This window comes from Hemicordylus capensis, chromosome 1 (assembly GCF_027244095.1).
Source record: "Hemicordylus capensis ecotype Gifberg chromosome 1, rHemCap1.1.pri, whole genome shotgun sequence".
NCBI classification, from domain to species: Eukaryota; Metazoa; Chordata; class Lepidosauria; order Squamata; family Cordylidae; genus Hemicordylus; species Hemicordylus capensis.
The window spans coordinates 246,415,298-246,437,954 of NC_069657.1; the positions used below are offsets into that span (position 1 = coordinate 246,415,298).

The window sequence follows — 22,657 nt, forward strand, 5'->3', positions numbered from 1 at the left end:
TTACAGAGTCTGATGTGAAGGTGTCCAGCAGCTCCTCTTATGTGATGACCCTAGATCAATTTTAGTTTGTGACCCCTGAGGATGTGGACAAGTTGCTTGGAATGGTGCAACCTACCACCTGCCCTCTTGATCCTTGCCTATACTATCTGGCAGGGAGGCTGTTGTAGAGGGCCTGATAGAGATCATAAATGCTTCTCTAAGGGAGGGCAGGATGCCTCCTTGTCTTACGGAGGCAATCATTAGACTACTTCTGAAGAAGCCTGCCTTGGATCCCTCAGAGTTAAGCAATTACAGGCCTGTCTCCAACCTTCCATGGCTGGGCAAGGTGATTGAGAAGGTGGTGGCCTCCCAGCTCCAGGCAGTCTTGGAGGAAACAATCTAGATCTATTTCAGACTGACTTTTAGGCAGGCTATGGGGTGGAGACTGTCTTGGTTGGCCTGATGGATGATCTGCAATTGGGAATTGACAGAGGGATTCTGACTTTGTTGGTCCTTTTGGATCTCTCAGCGGCTTTCGATACTATTGATCATCGTATCCTTCTGGAACATATGAGGGAATTGGGGGTGGGAGGCACTGTTTGTAGTGGTTCCGCTCTTACCTCACAGACAGATTCCAGATGGTGTCTCTTGGAGAATGCTGTTCTTCAAAATCTGAACTTTCCTATGGTATCCCTCAGGGCTCCATATTGTCTCCAATGCTCTTTAACATCTACATGAAACCGCAGGGAGAGATCATCAGGAGATTTGGTGCCGGTGTTATCAGTATGCTGATGACACCCAAATCTATTTCTCCATGTCAACATCATTGGGAGAAGGCATAATCTCCCTAAATGCCTGCCTGGAGGCAGTAATGGGCTGGATGAGAGATAACAAACTAAGGCTGAATCCAGATAAGACGGAGGTATTCATTGTACAGGGGTCAGAACCAAGGAGATGGTTTTAATCTGCTGGTTCTGGATGGGGTCACACTCCCCCGGAAGGAATAGGTACACAGTCTGGGGGTGCTTTGGGATCCAAACCTCTCCCTGGTTTCCTAGGTTGAGGTGGTGGCCAGGGCTGCTTTTTTATTGGCTTCGGCTGATATGCCAGCTGCATCCATTTATTGAGATGAACAACCTCAAAACAGTGGTACATATGCTGGTAACCTATGTGCTCCATGTGGGGCTGCCTTTGTATGTACTCTTGAAACTGCACTTGGTCCAGAATGCGGTGGTCAGATTGGTCTCTGGGTCATCTAGGAGAGACCATATTACTCCTGTGTTGAATGAACTACACTGTCTGCTGATATGTTTCCGGGCAAAATACAAGGTGTTGGTTATTACCTATAAAGCCCTAAACAGCTTAGGCCCTGGGTATTTAAGGGCCTAAAATACCCTTTATTTTAAAATAAAGGGTATTTTATTTTAAAATTAAAAAAAATTAACTTAGAACCCCCTGAATCAGAGGGGGTGGGTTTGGCTCAATATTGAGCCGTCAAACTGAGCAGTCTACAACGAAGTGGGAAGTGAGAGTGCTTTGCTCAAGTAAGAGACAGAGAGGCTATGCAGATGGGGAGTGGCGGGGGGAAGCTACTACCTTCCCCCAACTATCTCCCCCCCCCAGACAATCCTACATCTTATCATGGGCACACCATCTTGTGCCCACACAATCTGTGCTGTCTGGTGCAGTGCGGATCACTGGAGGCCGGGACTCATTTTCCCAGCTCTGGGAGTTGTTCTGAATAAAGCTGAGTTACTCAAACTCCAGGCCCAGTACAGGAAGTTCTGTTTGACTTCCCTGTTAGCAGTATTCACGAGCGCATTTTCAGTACCGTTTTCCAGCCAGTTGTGAATCCACCTGACACTATTTTAATTTAGGTTGCACCTGACCATTTTCCTAAGAAAAGCACCATTTTCAAATGCTGTGCTGACATCAGGACACGTTATCTCCATAGTATTCCCACTGTCTGCTAAGTAACCCAATTTTTAAAAAAGAAGGGGGGCGGGATTCCGATTCTGGCAGGGTTTATTCTTGAGAAATCCATGCTGGCTTCTACTAATGGTTGCATTGCTATCAAGATGCTTACAGATGGACTGTTTTATAACGAGTATCTTCCCTGGAATCAAAGTCAGATTTATTAGCCTATAGATTCCTGGACTCTCCTCCCCCCCACCCCGCCCTTTGAAGACTGGCACAATATCAGCCTGTCACCATCCTATGGCACCTCACCTGTTCTGGATTTCCCAAAGATAACAGTCAGTGATTCTAAGGGTACATTAGCAAGCTCTTTTAATATGCTAGGATGCAGTGACCCTGAAGACCTGAACTCGTTCCAGGAAAAGCTTTACAACCTGATTTTGCTGAATACATAAACTGGACCAGATGGAGCTGGGATGGAACTAAGTGGATCAGGCAACTGATGTAGTTTCTTCCCATGCTATTATCACACATTCTATTAGGGCCAGAAGAGTCCCCAATTTTTTCTTGTCACAGGCAATAGAAAATGGTGTCTCTGACAAAGGGTCAGATAATTTTTACATGATGTGAGCAGCGTGGCTGCCCTCCAACATAGTTGCATACCACACTGCACCTGTAACATTAAATGAGGAGATGAAGTGGATGTGGTATGAGACATACAAAAGAACATAAGAACAGCCCTGCTGGATCAAGCTGAAGGACTATCTAGTCCAGCATCTTGTTTCACACAGTGGCCCACCAGATGCTTCTGGGAAGATCACAGGCAAGAGCTGAGTGCATGCCCTTTCTCCTGCTGTTGCTCTCCTACAACTCCCTTGCAATGTAGAGGAATCTTGCCTCTTAGGCTGAGGTGGCTTATAACCCTCAGACTAGTAGCCATTGATAAACTCGTCCACCATGAATTTATCTAAGCCCTCCTTAAAACCATCCAGTCTGGTGGCTGTCAACACATTTTTTGGCAGAGAATTCCATAGGTTAATTATGCTGTGTGAAAAAGTACTGTGTGAAAAAGTACTTCCTCTTGTCAGCCCTAAATTTCTTGTATCTTTCCACCATAGAGCAACACTGGCTCAATATAGAGCCCCAATGGCCTATCACTCTTGTGAGAAAGCAAACTGTGGGAGAAGTGAATGTTTTGCCATCAGGCATCATTACTGAATTTGCTTGGCATTTCTTTCCCCTCGGCTCTGGTGGTCCTTCTCATGAGTTGTGATGGGGTGTCCCCATGGTCTGGCACTCTCATGAGCAAGTGGTCCACTCAGAATCAGCATCCGTCACTGCCTGGCCCTTCTCATTACTAAGCCTTGGGAGCAAAAAACCCCAGAGGGAAAGGGACTGCGCCCTCCCCCCCCTTTTTTGTTAAAAAATATAGGACTTGTTTCCCCTTCTCTCTGAACCCTCAGCTCTGAGCATATGCAGACCCAGGGGCAGGGGTAGGGGCAGATTAAGCTTTTTGCTGCCCATAGGCAAGAAAGCTCTTGCAGTCCCTTTACCTTAAACAAAAATGGTTTACCTTTTAAAATATAAGGTAAAAGGGGGGACTTTCTCCTTGTCCACTCCACCCTTGTCACAGCTGCCGCTGCCCACAGAGAGGGGCAGAAAAATTTGAGGAGGGGCAAAATTTGCTGCTCCTCAAATTTTGCCACAGTAGGTGGCAATTTTGCCTACTCTGCCTCTCCATTAAGCCACCACTGCCCAGGGGCCCACACACATTGGCATTCTCTGCCTGCCACCTGCTATCTGCTGGGACCCTGACAACCACTGTTGCTGAACACTTCTGCAGCAGGTAAAGCCTTTCTGATGCCAAGTCACCCTTATTAAATATGGACAGTGTTGGGGGTTGTTAATTTTACCACCAGTAGGAAGAGAGCACACACTCCAGTTACAGAGTAGGTAGCAGAGGATGGTTTAGTTGTTGCTGCTATTTAGAGAAAACACATGGAGATCATTGTAGAAATGCTAAGTATTTATTGGTTAAATACACTTGGATAGGAAAGACCTAAACCTAATCTAAAGGACTACATAATGGATAGGTAAGGAGAGAGAGAGAGATGTTTCCATCTGTTCTCTAAGAGGAAAGGAAGGATTGTGACTCAGCACAGGAAGTGCGGAAGAGTCAGATCAGGGGTCATAGAGTAGAGATTGGTAGAACAGTTAGGGAGACCCTTACTCACTATCTCTACTCCTAATGGTAATTAGGATAGGATAGGATAGGATAGGATAGGATAGGATAGGATAGGATAGGATAGACCCAGCGGTCATTAGGGTAGTTGGTGCAAAAGGTCGATGCACTGGAACTCCATATCCAACAGGCAGAAAAACAGCATGTTCTGCGAGGGGCATAGCTGTGTTAGGCACAAACACACTAGACAGCTTTTGTGGAGTGCTGCTATCAGTTTGAGAAGGGCCTGCTGGGTGTGCACAAGTTTATCTCCCTAGACGGCCGCCTGCTTGACTTGAGTGGCGAGAAATGTGCAGCCATGGGTGGGAGCGCCGCCCTACTGTCCACCATCCCCATCTTTCTCCCATCCCCCATATTGGAGACGCGGGGCTCAGTCTGCCTTGACAGTGGCAAGAAGATGAGAGTAGCTGAGAGAGTTGTGTCTCTTTAAAATCTCCACATGTTTCACTGTTGCCAGGCAGAATAGGGAAGAGAGGGGGGTGGATGGCAGGGGTGTGGCGCTTTGTCTGCGAGTCGGCCAGCGAGAACTGTGGCATGCAAAGAGCAGCCACGTCTCTGGGCAGGCATGCACCACCGCCTCTATAAGTGTAGTTTCGATATCTTCACAAAACTGCGGTTATGTGTTTGAACATAACCCTTCAGCGGCCAAACCTTTGTGAAAACCAGAGGTTCAAATCCTTGTTTGTTTGTTTCATTTATATACCACCCTATATAAAATCTCAGGGAGGTTTACAATCCAACCAAAACCTAAAAATCATATAAACCAACTAAAATTATCATAAATAAAACTTTAAAACTTTAAAACGTCATAAACTAAAAGCCTGATAAAACAGGTGTGTTTTCAAAATTCATTTAAAAACAACCAGAGATGAGGAAGTTCTGATTTCATTTGGGTGTGTGTTCCAGAGCCTACAGGCAATCCAAGAGAAGGGCCAGTTTGGCGTCACCACATCCCCCTATAATCTTAATAGACGATGGGTTTCATGAAGAAGGAGGAACCAGGGATGTGCAGAACATTTCAACATCAAAACATTTCAACATCAAAACATTTCAACTTGAAATGGGATGTTTCGAATGTTTCAAGTTTGAAACAGAACTTCCTCTAAGGGCCTGTTTTGAGCAGAACAGAACAACTTCATTTTGATTGAAACATTTCAACATTTTGGGTGCCATTCTGGAGACCAGTTTTTGTTGGGGTTTGTGATTATTTTAGCAAAGCACCAACAAGAGAAGCTACCCACTCCAGTTTCAGAGTAGAGTGCAGAGTTTAGTTGCTGCTGCTTAAAGGACACACATGGAGATTGTTGTACAATCTAAATACTAAATTGATTTATTGGTGAAGTACATTTGAGATAGGAAAGACCTATTCTATCAATCAGGTAGAGGTAGGGAGAGAGAGAGAGCTATTTCCATTTTCTCTCTAGGAAGAAAGGAAGAGGACTGACTCACTACAGGAAGTACCTGAGGAGTCATAGCAGGGGTCATAGATAGAGGCAAGCAGGGACAGGTAAGGAGACCCTCACTCACTACCTCCACTCCCAAAGCCCCTAGTGGTCATTAGGATAGTTGGTGCAAAAGGTTGATTTATTGGAACTCCATCTCCAATAATTTTTCCCTTGCTAATTGGTTTTCTGGCACTGGCTTCTGATTGGCTTGTGATCCCTTTGCTTCTTGGTTGACTTGTTATCATACAAATCATGTTGTCATAGCCAAATGTGCCCCCATTGACTGGGGGGAGGGAGGAAGGAGGGGCAACACAAAAGGAGGGAATTTCAAAATGTATTTATTTCAAAGGGACTGGGAGACAGAGAGAGAACCCTTATAGTTTGCCTCTCCTGAAGATGATACATCAGGAAAGGAGAAAGGAACGTCTGATTTTGTGGTTTTCTTTTCTCAGCGCCAAGTATAATATTTGGTGCTATTGCTGCCATAACTATCTGGTTTTGCTAGATCTCAGATTGACAAAGGCAGAACCTAGGTGCCTTCCTTCCTTGAGTTGTGGTTTGCTTGGTTTGTTTGTGTGAGATAGTGTTGTGGCAAAAATGGACAATGGCAGCTCTATGACTGCTTGGGTGTGTATTTCTTGGTTGTTGCTGTGATGAATTCCATGTCTGGCCCTGAGACTAACTTGTGCTTCACTCACTGCTCTGTAGAGATGTGTGAACTGTCTCACCCTTGAGCTGAACTGGGGTGTGGCTTGGTCTGGTGGCGAACCAAGCCAAAATGTGCCACAGATCAGCCCGCACTATCATTTAGGAGGCAGCCAGGGAGGTAGAAGGAGCCCCTGCTGTCCTCTCCATGGCTGCTGTGGCCATTGCCAATGCCACCCACATCCTGTTGCACAACAGCACAGTTTTAAAGGTAAAAGTGGGAATCTCCTTGCCCCCACCCCCCTCCGCAGCCCTTTACTCGTAAAGGGGAATTCTTGCTGGATTCCCCTTTATAATTAGAGCCATTGAGCTCTCAAACCAGCTCAACAGCCAGACTGGACTGGGACTGGGCTCATCTGAGCCTGAACCAACCCCCCAGGATGGCTCAAATCTGGTTCAGATTCAAGCCGAATTGGGCTGGTTTGTTCCATGCACATCCTTACTGCTCTGGTTTGCTCTGCAATCTGCATTGCAAGGTGCACTTGATCAAAACGTGGCTGAAGTTGCTATAGTTGAGCTTATGGCTATGCTTGCTGCTAACAGTGCTGCTGTGGCAGTTCTTGCTATGCTAGGAAAGTAAGGATGGAGTCATAATTGTGTGTGAGAGAGCAAATTGTACCAATGATGTTACTGCAGCACAGGCACTGGCAGTGGATTCTGGGTCACTGATCCTTTTTTGGCCATTTTTGGACTGTGTTCGAAATGTGTGTTGTGTATTTGGAGGGACAGATTCCCTTTTACTATGTGATCCTGCAGTATTTTTCAAGGTTGGGTTGCAAAATGCATTGCATATGCACCCATCATGTTCTACCACCCAACTCACTTTGGTGTCTCTAGGAGCTACCTATGGGGAACAATGGGGTGTTTCAAGTTATCCATTGTTCCCTATGGACAGAACACTCAGAAGGTTTCCGAGTTTTCACCGGAACAAAATTGTAACATTCTGGCCATCCACATTTCATTTTGAGCTTGAGACGAAACACGGAATCCGTTTCATGCACACCTCTAGGATAGATGAGAACTCTGTTCAGACATTATGAACACTTGTAAAATGAGTGTACAGTATACACATATACAGCTATTCATATGTTATATTGAACACAGGTACAGCAATACACTTCCTATCTGTACCATGCATTTGAAAGGCCAGTACTTAGGTTCACTTTTTTAAATGAACACAGGTACAGTCATTCACATAAACTCATGTACAAATGTACAGATATCACTTGTGTGTACATACAGCATAATGTCTGAATAGGACTGAAAGATGGAATTGAACCAGTATTTTAACTACAGTAGAGCTTTGCCTCATTTCTCTCACATTTTCAAAAGGCAGGGATGTGAATGTGTTTAGATTTCTTTCTTCTAGAACATTTCCTCTTCTCAGCTGGTGAGCTCTGTTTTTTCTCAGACTGTAGAAAGCAAACTCTGAATGCTGCTATTAGGTCAAGCCATTAAGGCCTTGTGGTTACACATGAAGGATAATTAAGGGTGATTGTGGTAAAACTAACTCTGGCTCTGCAACTGCAAGCCCTATTAAACAATTAATCACAGCACTAGGTGGTTATTCATTAACCATTTACAGCTCATCCTTGAGTCTGAATAGACTAGTGACTTTGAAGATCTGTTGCTTATTCATAATAAAAAGATTAATGGAAAAGCCCCGGAGAACTGGAATTGTACTATACTGCTTCTCCTAAACTCTAGCAGCTTTTCATTCCTTTTTGGGCTGGAAGGTAGAGTATAGCCAATTTGAGGGGAACTGCCTCAGAGACCTTTGTCCTTTTACAAGGGATGCAGCAAGCTATTTGTTTATCTTCCTCTGGCAAAGGAAAACCCATTTTTCTGGGTTTAAGGGTTTGGTGATAACTAACATTTTTTCATTATGATGAGGAAGAATGAGAACAGTGTAGCATAATCACTTTTAGGGCAATTTAAAACAATAAATATATGTGCTTCTAGACTGTATTTCATTATAGAAAGCTATCAAAATCTAGAGTAATTCTTTTCCAGATTAATTATTCATTCAGATTAGTATGCATAGCTTTTTACTATTTAAGAGAGCTGGAGAAGAACAGAAAGTCCATAGGTGGAGATTTTCCAATCATTGTACTGGAATAATAATAAGAAATAAAGCCCACACTACTAGGTCTGGACAGGCTTGAATATTGGGCCAAAACCAATATGATGTGCAACAGACACAGACAAATGAAAAGTCCTGCATTTGGGCAAGAAAATCAAATCAAATGCACAACCACAGGATGGAAGAGACCAGGTCTGGCATGTGAAAGGGCCCTAAGTGTACATGTGGAAATGGTCCTAAGTGTTTTAGTTGAACATGAGTCAGCAGTTTATGCAGTTGCTAAAAAGCCAAATATGAACTTAGGCTGCATTTAACAGAAACATAGCGTCCAGATCATGAGAAGTAATTGTTCCACTTTATTCTGTGCTGGTCAGACCTGACTTTGAATACCATGTTCAATTCTGGGCCCCACATTTTAAGGAGGCTGTTGTTAAACTAGAAAGGTTTCAGAGGAGGGCAACAAAGATGGTGAGTTCTGCAACATTTATGAGAAATGTGTGCCTTTTTTCTTGTCCCCCACCCCTGCCTGCTGGGCCATTACCAGATGGCAGGCTTAATCACAGGACTATATGACTAATCATTAGTCATATAGAAGCTGCAGCCTGAAGCAGAAATAATAACAACTAGCTTAACCTGCGCAGACCATCTATGTTCTAGTACTTGATTGCTCCCTTCACTCCCTGCCACAGCCCCCTCACCTCAGAGATCTCTCCACCGTCACCTGAGCCACACTCCTGCTCCTGCTCCTCCTCCTCCATTCGGTTGCTTCCATCCCCCTCACCCCTCTTGGTCACTCCTCCATCCCTTTATTCCACCACTTCCACCCCTCTTGGTCATGGCTGCAGCATTGCTGGCACCTATTGGCCAAGCTGCAGCCCCTTATCCCCAGAGACCTCCCCCCCCTCACTAGAGTCTGCTGCTCCTCCCCACAGGAGCAGCAGCACCTGACCAGGCCCTTCCTTGCTGCTACCACTGCCATGGCTGCTCGTTCCCCTCAGGATGCTGACAGGCCTGGGCCCATCTCTTGCCTGCCTGCCTCCCTCCACTTGATAGTCCCAAACAGTAGCAGTGGTTGACTGGGCCCTTCCTTGCTGCCAATAGATGCCACCATGGCTGCTCATTCCTCTCAGGCTGCTGACAGGCTTGGGCCCTTCCTTCTTTCTCTCTTCTCATCCCTTATTATTCTCTCTTTTTCTCTCTTCTACTCGCCCTTCCCCTCTGCCTTTCTTCCTCTCCCCCTCCCTCTCTCTCTCCCCCTCTCTCTTCCAAATTTAACAGATCTTGTTCATCTTGTTTCGTCATCTAATTCACAAAATTCTCCTGAAGGGGCTCTTTCCTCCCTTATGACCCCTCTCTTCACAGACTCCTGCCCACTATCCATATATATTCCTCTCCTCTACAATCAAAATCATCTTCTGACCAGTAGCAGTTGCATTCCAACTGTCCATAACCATGACAGGCTCCTTCTCCCTATCTGCATATGGAATCTCCCCTGCCCAATCACCATGGTGCTTCTGCTTGCGAGATCTTACGAGAGCTGCCACGAATGGCATTAGCCACGGTACACCTTAGAGAATTATATATATAGATTCTGGGGGCATTCGCATAGGGCTGCTTTGTTCCTTTTGAATTTTTCCATGGAATGTTCATACTGCTTGCTCCCAGGCCATTCTCAGATCCCTTCTGGTCAATGGCATTCTAGAATGGGTGGGATGCCATGCCTCCTCCCCCACCCCACCACACATGTGTGGTATGTGCTTCCCAAAACTTCCATCTTAATGGGGAAAATAGTTTTAAACTTGTTTTTAGGGGGTCTTCTGCAAGACCACCAACTTGCCATGTCACCGCCAACTTGCAACATCAACGCTAAAACAGAACACACACCCCCGACACACACACATAAAGCCTGCATTAAAAATGGCATACTTCTCCTAGGTCTTTTGCCTTTGAAATTTGCATTGGTGCCAATTGATCCTTTTTAAATTTATCTTTTACTTGTTTTTTTGTTGATTGGTTGGTCTTGACTTCCACAAGACCGCTGACTCAGCAGACTAATAACATCATCTGCTCTCGCACGATCACCCAGCAATTTTTTTTTAAAAAATGCAACTCCCCATCCCAAGGCTTTAGGAAAAGTCTATCTATCCATACATAGTCAGCCCCTCCATACATCTCAGAAGAAATGTTGGGTTACTTTGAAGTATCCCAAAAAGCCATGTAAAAAGTGGAACTTTTTAGCAAAGGCATAATTCAGGCTAAGCTCCAGTGCACAGGGGAAAATCTGAATTGTGTATGGAGTGCACCTCATTATCTCACAGGGACTTTGAGGTAAATCAACCCATGTGCGAACTTGCACCCACCACTCCTGGTGTACTTCGAAGTAAATTTGCCATCTGGGCCCTGGTGGTCAAGTGAATGTTCCCCAAACCCAGTCAATCACATATATTTTAACCAGTTAAAAAGAGAGCTCCTAAGGTATTCATCTATAATTGCTGTATTCCCCATCTGAAACTTCAACTCAGAACAAACTGCTGTTACTTATATAAACAGCATTTCTGTCCCTTTCCCTCAAGTATTTATAAAACACCTATCTCCTTGGTATCTGATTGCTGATGTTGGCTTGGGGGACAGTGGAGTATTCATAACATTCAGCTTCCATAGCTGTATATTTTCTTAATTTCAGCCCAGGACATAAAGGTCTTACTTTCCACGTGGAATATTTTAAAACACATTTTTAGCTATGGTGCTTATCAAACAACTTGGGATGGGAGAAGGATGAATCACAAACTGCCATCAAGCTCCTCTGTGCCTACGAAGTCTGACAAGTGCCAGGGAGATGATATATTGACTCCCTACTTTCAGGCCAACATTGTTTCATTCTTTCCATATATTCTCCTCTGGACCTGTTTTTACATTACTTGAACTGCATGGTTGTCACTCCTTCATTCTTCATATTACTAATTACTCTCCATACTAGAATCACCCATCTTCCAGACCATTCCTGATGATCTTAATGAGCGATAGGGCTTTAAAGGTAATAACTAGCACTTTGGACTTTGCTCACAAACATATCGGCAGTCAGTGCAACTGTTTAAGCACAGGCTTAATGTGGTCTCTCCGGGATACCCCAGAGACCAATCTGGCTGCCGCAATTTGAACTAACTGAATTTTCTGAACTATGTACAGAGGCAGCCCTACATACAGCGCATTGCAGTAGTCCAACTTGGAGGTTACCAGCTGGTGTACTACTGTTTTCAGGTCATTCTACTCAAGAAACAGACAGAGTAGTCAAATCGACCATAGCTGGTAAAAAGAACTCCTGGACACAGCCTCCGTCTGAGGCACTAGGGTGAGACCCAGATCCAAGAGCACTCCCAAGGTATGAACCTGTTCATTATCGGGCAATGTAACCTCTTCCAGAACAGGAAGTTCTATTCCATCAAGTTAACCTCTGCTAAATTGTCAAAGAGGAGCATTTTAACGCGGTGATTCTCTTTATTTAGCAAGGGAAGAGTAACTGGCCCTATCCACCTCCAGCACAGTACCTCCAGTAACTGTTGCTGCTGTCTACCTTATGTTTCTTTTTAGATTGTGAGTCCTTTGGGGACAGGGTCCATGTTATTTATTTATTATTTCTTTGTGTAAACCACCCTGAGCCATTTTTGGAAGGGCAGTATAGAAATAGAATAAAATAAATAAATAAATAAATAAATAAATATTGTCGTCGTCGTCAGAACATAAGAACAGCCCTGCTGGATTAGGCCCAAGGCCCATCTAGTCAAGCATCCTGTTTCACACAGTCGCCCACCAGATGCCGCTGGAAGCCTACAGGCAGGAGTTGATAGTATGCCCTCCCTCCTGCTGTTACTCCCCTGCAACTAGTATTCAGTGGCATCCTGCCTCTGAGGCTGGAGGTGGCCTATAGCCCTCTGACTAGTAGCCGTTGATATACCTCTCCTCCATGAAGTTATCCAAACCCCACTTAAAGCCATCGAGGTTGTTGGCTGTCACCAGATTTTGTGGCAGAGAATTCTACAACTTGATTATGCATTGCGTGAAAAAGTACTTCCATTTGTTGGTCCTAAATTTCCTGGTAATCAATTTCATGGGATGACCCCTGGTTCTAGTGTTATGCAAAAGGGAGAAGAATTTATCTCTATTCACTTTCTCCATACCATGCGTGATTTTATACACCTCTATCATGTTTCCCCACAGTCATCTTTTTTCTCAAGTAAAAAGCTCCAGGTGTTGTAGTCTTGCCTCATAAGGAAGGTGCTCTAGGCCCCTGATCATCTTGGTTGCCCTCTTCTTCACCTTTTCCAGTAACCTTGCAGATTACGACCCCAACATGGAGCACATCCACCCTGCTTGGATTCAGCTTCAGTTTATTATCCCTCATCCAGCCCATTACTGCCTGTAGACAGGCATTTAAGGGGCTAATACATGATAGCCTAACCCAGCGGTTTCATGTAGATGTTAAAAAGTGTTGTTGACTGAATGGAGCCCTAAGATACGCCATATAATAGCTTCTGTTTTGAAGAGCAACTGACACCAACCACCACCATATCAAGTCTACCCAAGACATAGGAATGGAATCATTGCAAAACAGTGCCTCCTATCCCCAAATCTCTCAGGCAATCCAAAAGGATACCATGGTTCATGGTATTGGAAGCCACTGAGAGATCAAAAAATCCCAGCAAAGTCACACTCCTTCTGTCAATTCCCTGGTGAAGGTCATCAGGCTGACCAAGGCTGTCTCAACCACCAGTTTGAAATGGGTCTAGATAATCAGTTTACTCCAAGACTGCTTGGAGTTGGTTAGCTGCCAACCTCTCAGTCATCTTACCCAACCATGGCAGGTTGGAGACTCAAATCCATCACCAGGGGATCCAGAGCGGGCTTCTTAAAAAGAGGTCTAAACATTGCCTCCTTCAAACAAGGTGGCATCCTGCCCTCCCTCAGTGAGATATTAATGATATCAACCAGGCTAGCTCCAACAACCTCACTGCAAGATAAAATTAGCCATGTTGGGCAGGGGGTCAAAGAACAGGCAGTAGGCCGTACTGCTCCAAACAGCTTGTCCACATCCTCAGCAGTCACAAACGGAAACTGATTCAATCTAATCTTTCAAGAGGGATTGCTAGACACTGGCCTGCAGAGTCCAGATCAGCCCGAATGAGAGAGATTTCATCTGCAAATAACTTATTGAATGCATCACAGTGAGACATTGTTTCCGGAAACAGATTTGAAAGGGAAGGGGCTTGACTTAAATTCCTAAGAATCCGGAACAGCTCTGCTGGATGATAACTTGCAGATGCAGAATGTGTAGAATAAAATCACTTCCTTCCTGTATTGCCACAGCATGACCTCCAAATGAGATCTATGCTGTGTCTTATAAAATTCAAGATGAGTCCTTCTCCATTTGTGCTCCAGTCATCTACCTTGCCGCTTCAGCTCTCATAGCTCTTCCGTATACCATGGAGCTAATTTTGAAGTGGGTTGGAGAGAGCTTTGGAGTGATCGTGTCTACTGCCATGTTAAGTTCCCTGTTTCAGGTATCCACCAGGGTATCGACAGAATCATCGGCAGAACCAGCACCAAAACTCTTCAAGGCCCTTTGGAATCCTACTGGAATGGTCAACAGCCTTCTCGAGTTGACCATTCGAATGAATAAATAAATAATAATAATGTCCACACACACACACACACACACCCCGCAGGGTCAGATGTGACTGTGAGACCAACCTTAACCAAGAAGTAGTCTGTCCATGACAATGGCAAAACTACAGGAGTCCCCACCCACAGGACACCCACCTGATCCAAGCAGAAGACCAAATCCAGGGTGTATATCATGTCGGGATTTCCTACCCTCCTTCATGAGACAGGGTTGTTTACCTAGTCAAACGGCAGTGTGCCAAGAGAAGCAGGAGGCTCCAGATGCTAGGACAACCCCAGTAGTTAACTTTCAGAAGTCAGGAAGGGCTCAGAGAGGTATGCAACAGCTGCTATCAGCTCCACAGCTGCAGACGTGTGTAGAAATGCTAGTGAAGGGAGTGGAGTTGGAGAACTAGTCCCCTTTGGAGGCTAGGGATTGGGTGGCCAATCCACTTGCCTGGCAAGGGAAGAAGGAGCAAGCTGGAAGCGGGGAGGAGTGTCCTAAATGTAGGGCTTTATTTATGGCAGGGGGTGCCGATGATGAAATGATGCCGATGATGAAATGGGGATGGGGTTTGTTGGTCTGCTGGACTCCTGGAGAGGAGCTCAGACCTTTGCTCCCGCTGATAGGTGAAGGAAGGAGTGGAGTGACTATACTTCCCTCCTCCCCCAACTCTGAGGCAATGCCCATGCCTATAATTTAGTTCGAGAGGGTGGGAAGGTTAAATAGAGAATTCCTCTTCCCTAAACACAGGCAGATCAATCAGATCATGGATGATTTTGATCTTATTTTGAACCAACCTGGCATTACAAAGGAGTATGGTTAAGTTCAGTCGGGAGAATGTGTGCAGATAGTTTTAAATGAGCTCACAAGAATTAGTTTTCTTTTCTCCCTTGACACCTCTGTGGATATGGTCTCCCTCTTCCTCTGCATTGTGTCAAGTTGCAAGACCACCCAGAAAGATTTGTGGGACTGTTGCTGTCTTTGAGATAGTGCATCCAGGATGAAAAGCTGTATTCTTTATGGCTGTACCACACCAAGTAAGCGAATGCATCCGAATGGCAGCTCTTCCAGATCCACAATTGCATATGTGTAGGAAACATGTAGATGAGGGTGTTTAAAAGAAATGTAAAATGATGAGCTCCAGTTTCCTGCCACCTTGGCCACTGCTGCTGCCACTGCCGACAGTGACGAGGAGCTAAACAACATGCCGCTGGGCGTGTGAAAAGTAAGCAGGGAAGTGGTGGTAGGTGAGTATGTGCCACTTCTCGGCTAGCTTTTCACATGCCAGGCATTCGCATGCTGTTTAGTTCTGCTGATGCCAGCAGTGGTGGTGGTGGCAGCAGCGGCAGCAGCAGCAGCACCCCCCCCCCAGTAAAATAAAGGTCTGATCCTTTGGGGTGTAGAAACATCCCTGGAACTCACCCAGGGGTCACTCATTTTCAGCAACAACTATTTGGATAAAATCTAGTTCTGTTCTGCCCTTTGTAGCATGCTCAAATGTGCAGAGAATTCTGGAAAGTGACAGAATACTTGAGGGAAGAATGGTTTCTGGCATACTCTTGTACTAGACACTATTCTACAGATTTATCATTTTGTCAACATATGCACAGTATGAATGAAGCTTGCTTTGCTGTCAGGAAAAAATATTTCTCATATGTTTGTGGTCAAGTTCCGGAGACCTGATAGATGCTAATAATTAGCTATCCCCATTTAACCTGTGCACAGCTTCTTTTGTGGTAAAGACAAAAGCTTCTTGAAATGTCTGTGAAGGACTCAACAAGAAGCAAATGTCATAACTATAAATAGCTATTTGCAGAACTGTTTATCAACTCCTATCATAATTTCCCCCAGAAATTAGGCTAGACATAATGGATGGCCACTACCTCTTGGCTAATCCTCTCTCAGACTAATCTATAGCATCACAACATTCTATGATGGTCCTGCCTCTGACCCTAAACAGGGTCCAAACATCTAATATGACAGAATCTGCTTGGATTTTGATTATTTCTTTTGGTCCAGAATATTGGGAACATCCATTTCTCACTTAATAAGGCAGCTGTAATCGAACAAAGTCCACCACCTGGAATGTTTGCTGTTTCACACCCCATTTCTGATCCACAAACAATTTTAAATTTTGCTGCTTCTCCCTTACCTGATCATGAATCTCTGCATCCTCAGGGTGAGATGGCATGGAAAGCACTATCAGTTGTTGCCATTGGCTAAGTCTAGTGGTAGCTTTACATCTTCTAAGTAGTTCAAAAGGTGATTTTTTTCCTCCCTGTAGTGGAAGGAGTAGTTTGATAAGCAAGGGTTTCATGGATTGCCTCTTTCCAGGGTTGTTGTTATGTACTAGCCAGTTGCAAACATTCTTTCACTAATCTGTTCATTCTTTCCACTAAGCCATTCTCTGGAGGATGGTACAAGGAAAGAGTCTTGTGTTTCATCCCATGTGTAGCAATCGGCCCTCCCTTACCCTAAAGAGTGAATCGGAAATGAACCCTGTCCTGACAGACAGGCAGTGAGCTCTGGAGATCAGCCACTCAGCACACGGTGGCCAGGGCCTGAAGGCAGGAAGTGAAGGTGGTCTTTGTTCTCAGAAGGAGCCAGGAGGGCGATGAGAGAAGATGGAGAGCAGGCTACATGAACACCGGCCATGAAGTCTGGCGCCCTCATGGCCAACAGCCAGCCTGGAGACATTCATTCATTCATTCATTCAATTTCTATACCGCCCTTCCAAAAATGGCTCAGGGCGGTTTACACAAAGAAATAATAAATAAATAAGATGGCTCCCTGTCCCCAAAGGGCTCACAATCTAAAACAAAACTTAAGATAGACACCAGCAACAGTCACAGGAGGTACTGTGCTGGGGCTATATAGGGCCAGTTACTCTCCCCTGCTAAATAAAGAGAATCACCATGATAAATGGTGCCTCTTTGCCAAGTTAGACATGGCCAACAGCCTGGAGACATGGCAAACAGCCAGCCCAGAGAAGGACATCTGCAGATACTTGAGAGACAGGATTGCGGGAAACTTAATTATCTCCTGGAGCTTGGGGTTAGTTTAAGGGGGAAAGAACCCACAGGCTTTGGCTTCAGGGAAAGGTTTAGCCTGGGAACCACGGGTTAGGTAGCCTGCGTTGGATTTCTTTTTATTTTGTGCTTTTACAAATCCTTACAATTGGTCTATAGTGTTTTTATCGCTAATGTAACTAACAGGAACTGAACCTGAGTCCTTTTATCCTACCAGGGCTCTGTAAAAGTGTCTGTACCCTGTAAAGGTACGTTTAAAGGTTCCTTGCAACTGGGGGTGCTTTTTAAATTATCTTTGCAACTGGGTAATCATGATTTTTAAAGTGTGCAACTCCAAATACCAGCTGGAGTGCTCTTTGAAAATATTCTTGCAGTACTGAGTGTTTCTGTTACCTGTAACTAAAAGCTGAGAAAGTCTCAGACTGAAGCAGTCTGTAGTATTTTGAATAAAGGTTTTTTCTCTTTTTGTTCTTTGTATTTTACCTTGTCTCTGAGTGGATTTTTAACTCAGGAAAAGGGATTTTAAGCTGGTGCAAACATGCCTCAATGTTGATAGCTCAGCAACTTACATTACCAAGTTTGTTTTTCACATGTAGACTGCACATGGAAGGTTTTCTGTACTTTTCCAGTTGGTAAAGAGAAAGAGAGTTTCCCTGGAATTTTGCCCACACCAAGGTGCGGGGGATTAAACTCTGTTAAAAAGTGGGCGTGGTGGCAGTGATTACCAAGGAACGGTTAAGTTTTAAAGGAACAGCCTTTGTTGAGTAAACATGGAGGGAATGATGCAGCATTTTTCTTTCCCCCATGTGGGCTTGCTTTGAGACAAAGACTGGACTTAAATCCGCTATTCACTACACCATGGTTATGCAAGTATAGCTCCATTTCAAGTGAGGTAAGCTGTGTCCCATTGTCAGTCACTAGTTATTTAGGAGGAAGACCTTACCTCACAATATTTACAGCCATGAATTGGATCACCTTGTTTGTAGTAATGTCAGCAAATGAAACTTTTGACCACCAGGAATAGTACTCCACCACCACTATAACAAATCTTTGTTTTGCGGGTTGGTTATCAAAAGGCCTCATTATATCCAGAGCAAGTTTCCCCCCAGGGACCATCAGTATACTCTACTGGAGTCAACAGGGTGGTAACAGTCTTCTGTGATTTGTCATATTTGTCAGATACAGCACAAGCCATGCAGTGTCAGATTCTGTCACACTAAAAACGCTGTCAGGAAGTGGTTCATTTGCCCCATCCTTATCATATAGTGAATCAGTAATGGACTTGATAGCAGACTTGCAAACCTTAGTAAAGTGTCTCCTTCTTTGCACCTGTTGCAAGTGACCAGGACAGTGAGCAAAATTGGCTTTGTGGGCAGAGTCAGTAGCAGCTGTAGCTCTTCCTTTCTTTTGCTGCCACTTTCTGGGGCAGTGCCATATGAGAAGATTGGGTTTGCAAGGATTTAGACTGAACAGCCTGGATTTCAGGAGGTTGGGTTTGGGGTACCAAAGAGTTTTACCTCTTACCGCATAGTCTTACCGCATAGCCTCATGGTTTAAAAAACAATTATGTCTTTCCCCCCATACCAAAGTTTTTTTGCATTTAACCCCCCCCCCAACAGAAGCCTGTTCTCCAGCCCTCTGTACCCATAATATATCAGTATTAATATACTCTGTCCAGCAGCCTACAGGCTCTGAGTGGGCAGGAAGGCACAGACTCTAGCCTCCTTCCTGCACCCATTTATGCCCCACCCCAAACTGCAGCATTCTGAGGCTATGGCAAAAATGAACCCTAAGCCCACTAACCCTTCCGCAGAGTACACACACACAGGTATACTATGCTTCCCCCCTACACAATCTCAAGTCTAGTAGTATATATATATATTATGCAATTCAAATGCCTTGGATGGTTTGTTGTTGTGCCTGTATTTCGGGGACTTCATGGATGGGCACAGGACAGGGTGTGTGTGTGTGTGTGTGTGTACTTCTTTGCAATGAAGATTCGGTCATATTGTGACTTAAAGCATCATCATCATTTTTATTCAAACAAGATTGCTTGCATCAACAATAGGTTGTGCTGGTGCCACAGGCTCCAATCTGTTGCAGAAATGTCAAAAAATGTGCCAAAGAACTGTGTGCCATTGTTGTTATCATCACGCTTTTACTTGTGTAGGTGGGAGGGGGGCCAAACCTCACTGTTTCACTGGCAGAATGTTGTTTTGCACCCTTCCTTATTTAATCCACTTTTATGGCCGGGTGCCACAGATGTAGCTGTGTCTGTTGCTTGTGGATGAAAAATGCTTGGGGGAGGGAAGGCAGAGCACATTTGATGCTGGCCCTAGTCTGCTGCCCTAGTTTGCTGCATCTGTGATATCACACTTGCTTGCTTGCTGTTACCCTGCATTGAAAGGGGGCATGTGGGACAGTGCATTTCATTGTTGTTTTACACCATTGTGTGTAGATCAATTGCATTTCTGGTGGGGGATAGTGGGACACAATGGATGTGGTGAGTGACACAGTGGATGTGTGTGACCTTTAGAAACCTTGTTCTTTGCAAAGCTCTGCTGTTGTTTATGTGTGCTGCATCCACCCTATGGGACAATGGGAACAGACAGTGCCCATTTCTGCCTGTGGGTGCCTCCTAGGAATGCCACAGTGGGTCAGGTGGTAGTACCCCAATGGGTGCCTGCTACCTTCCAGGTTTCAGAGTGATTGGGCAAAGGGTTGATTTTTAAAGAATTTCTGAAGTTTGAATGTCTTTGGGGCAGATTCAGGGCAGAAAAGGGGCTTTGGGGGCAGAAATGTGGGTCAGGTAGTAGTGCCCCAATGGGTGCCTGCTACTATCCGGATTTCAAAGGAACTGGGCAAAGCGGTGATTTTAAAAGAATTTCTGAAGTTTGCGTGTCTTTAAGCTTCCCCCCAGGGAATAATGGGGATTTCAGCAGCCCCATAACTCCACTTGGGGGGCACCAGGGTGGCCCAGAGCGAGTGGTGGTGTCATGGACATAGGGTGCCAACCACCACCATGCCCACAAGCCCACGGGGCACTGGGTTTTGTTGTTTCTGAGGTGTTCTGAGTGTAGAGTCTCTGGTAGCAAATGAGAGTGGATTCATGATTCAAATTGGGGGAGTTCCAATTTGGGTACAAATCAAAAGCGGCTGCTTTGTGTGTGGGCAATTAGCTAAAAACATTTTACATTTTTAAAAAATACATAAATATGTACAGACATGTGGGCAGATGGGCAGAATATCCCTCCACTGGAACTGTGACACTGTTGGAGAGACACCCGTACCCCAACATTAGACCCAGAGGTACCAACCCAGAAGTATATGGAATTCAGGCCTGTGTCTGATTCCATTTTATTAAGAGTTCAATTAAATGCCTGAACTCAAGGTGAACTGACACCCAGGTCTCATGACTGCCTTGGCTAACTGCTCTTTGAAAGAGGAGGCAATCCAGCATTGTATTGTGAAATGGGCACTCACAGAAACACAAGGGCTAGGCCTGAGCTATCAATATGCTAAAATGTAACTCACTATCAGATAATGTCTGTGGAAGAGGCCAGAGGCTGATCTCCCCTTTCCTGCTGCAAGAAGTCTATGTTAATCCTTGTCAATGATTGTTCTGCTATGCCCAAAGGGGATAATCAGTTGCTGTCTATAGAAATTCCACTCTAGGAAAACACCTGTAGATTTAGTCCTTTTACTAATACTTTTTAACACCTTCTGGGACCAGGCCAGGAATCTGGGGACAAGAGACGATGCCCATTTGCAGCTCAGAGATGCAGATTTGCTTTGAGCAAAATAAAACATCCCCTCCCCAAAATAACAGCTAACAGAAGATGGGATTGAGATTACCCTGGACTGACCAAATATACTGAGCTAATATCCTGAGTAATTAAAAGATAATATCCAGAAGGTAACAGCAAATTGTCACCTTTTGGGGACCCAGGAAGGGTGAGGATATTTTGAATAGACTCTATGGAGATCAAAGGAAATACAACTATAAAGAATGAGGCTTACTGGACAGAGTCAGCAATCTTTTGCCTACAAGCAAGACTTGCTCATGAGCCATCCCAGTTTGCTGCTAAAGCCGCGGGGCTAAAAGCAAGAACTCTTTCCATGGACAGGAACTGTCTGTGACCTGCTGCGCAGTGAGAAGTCCAGACTACCCAGCCACGGTTCTTCACTTTGCTCTGAGCAGCTGACCCCAGCCTGCTTGACTACTTAAAGCTTGCACCCCAGGCTCCTGTTCTCCAGCACCCACGTGTCTCCTCCATCTGAAGCCTGCATCGCTCTCAAGTTCCGGCAATGAACAATTCCTTTGAAGCCTTCTTCATGAACCTGGTGAGATGCCTATTCAACGCACAGCCTAGCCTGCTCCCCACTTTCCTCCTCCTTACTAATCACTGCCACCCCCGTCCTGAGGCCCCTCCTTCCTCCTCTCTCTGTTTCTCTCTAAATGTTTTATTAGGATTTGTTAGATTATTAGATAGCTGTAATTACTGATTGCACACACATACATTAGTTAGGCACATTACACTACACTTTGAATTGGAAACATGTTTTTAATGTGGATTATTTTATCCTGATGAACAACTTTCTATAATAAAGCCCATTGAACTTTCTGAGTGTGTCTCTCTCTATCTCTGTTTACGCACCCAGATCCTCCTACATGGTCACCATCTCCAAGAACCAATTCAGTTTGTGTATGATGTGACTTTCCCTCTTTCCCTCTGAGCATGTACAGAGTGTGAAACCAGGTGTAGTTCACAACACACACACACACACACACACACACACACACACACACAAACCTTGCCACCACTCGGCGCTCTGGAGAGCTCCGATTTCCCCCTGATTGGGGTCTGAGAAGTCCGACTTGAACTGGGCTGGCCAACTTCAGGTTTGGATTCTCTCTGAGCCTCTCCAATTTTGGTTAAATTGGACTATGTCTGATTTTACTGATCTGGGTTTGCACAGGCCTAGTATATAGGTAAGGGAAGGCCTGCTTTACCAGCCCATGCAACATACTCATTGGGACATCTTTTCTAGACATCGTGACTCCCTCCCAGAACATGTCTGTGCCTGTATTGCATTGCGGTGGGGGGGTGGGGCTGTTCATCTGAATGACCTTCCTAGACACACTATAAATGGTGCTTTAAGCTAAAATTTGGAGCGTGGGTAGAGTGGCTGATTAGATGACACCCCCCCCACCTGAGATAAAGAGAAATGCCTGGAGGGTGTGGAGTTGTCCACAGAAGACACCTCGATGGGTGTGCTCTTGGCACGTCCCTGTTTAATCATGTGGGCCAGTTAGATATCATCTGAGCTTGCTAATGGTCAGCAGAAAATGATGTGCAAAGGGAGCAAGGAATAATTTTATGAAACTGATAAATGTCCAAAATGTAACATGCTCTGCCCTGAAATGGGCAGAGATCTCCATCAGCCTCCTCACAAAACTAATCCCTACATTGTCTTGGGAGGATTCTTCTATAGTAAAACATTTGTTATGTAAATATACTTTTCCATTTAAGGAGCCAGTTGGAGAGGGAGAATTCTCTAGAATGAAGTTTCTAGGAAATGCATGCATTTGTAAAG

The 22,657-nt window shown here is 44.9% G+C and overlaps 1 long non-coding RNA gene across 3 annotated transcripts in view; it reads right to left on the reverse strand.

The window, feature by feature from the left end:
* The window catches only part of LOC128339921 (uncharacterized), a 122,489-nt gene that overhangs the window by 87,271 nt on the left and 12,561 nt on the right, over nt 1-22,657 (reverse strand). For all 3 annotated transcript variants that reach the window (XR_008313327.1, XR_008313326.1, XR_008313325.1), the window contains exon 2: nt 16,183-16,308. This is a non-coding gene — a long non-coding RNA (uncharacterized LOC128339921). The remainder of the gene's footprint in view (nt 1-16,182; nt 16,309-22,657) is intronic.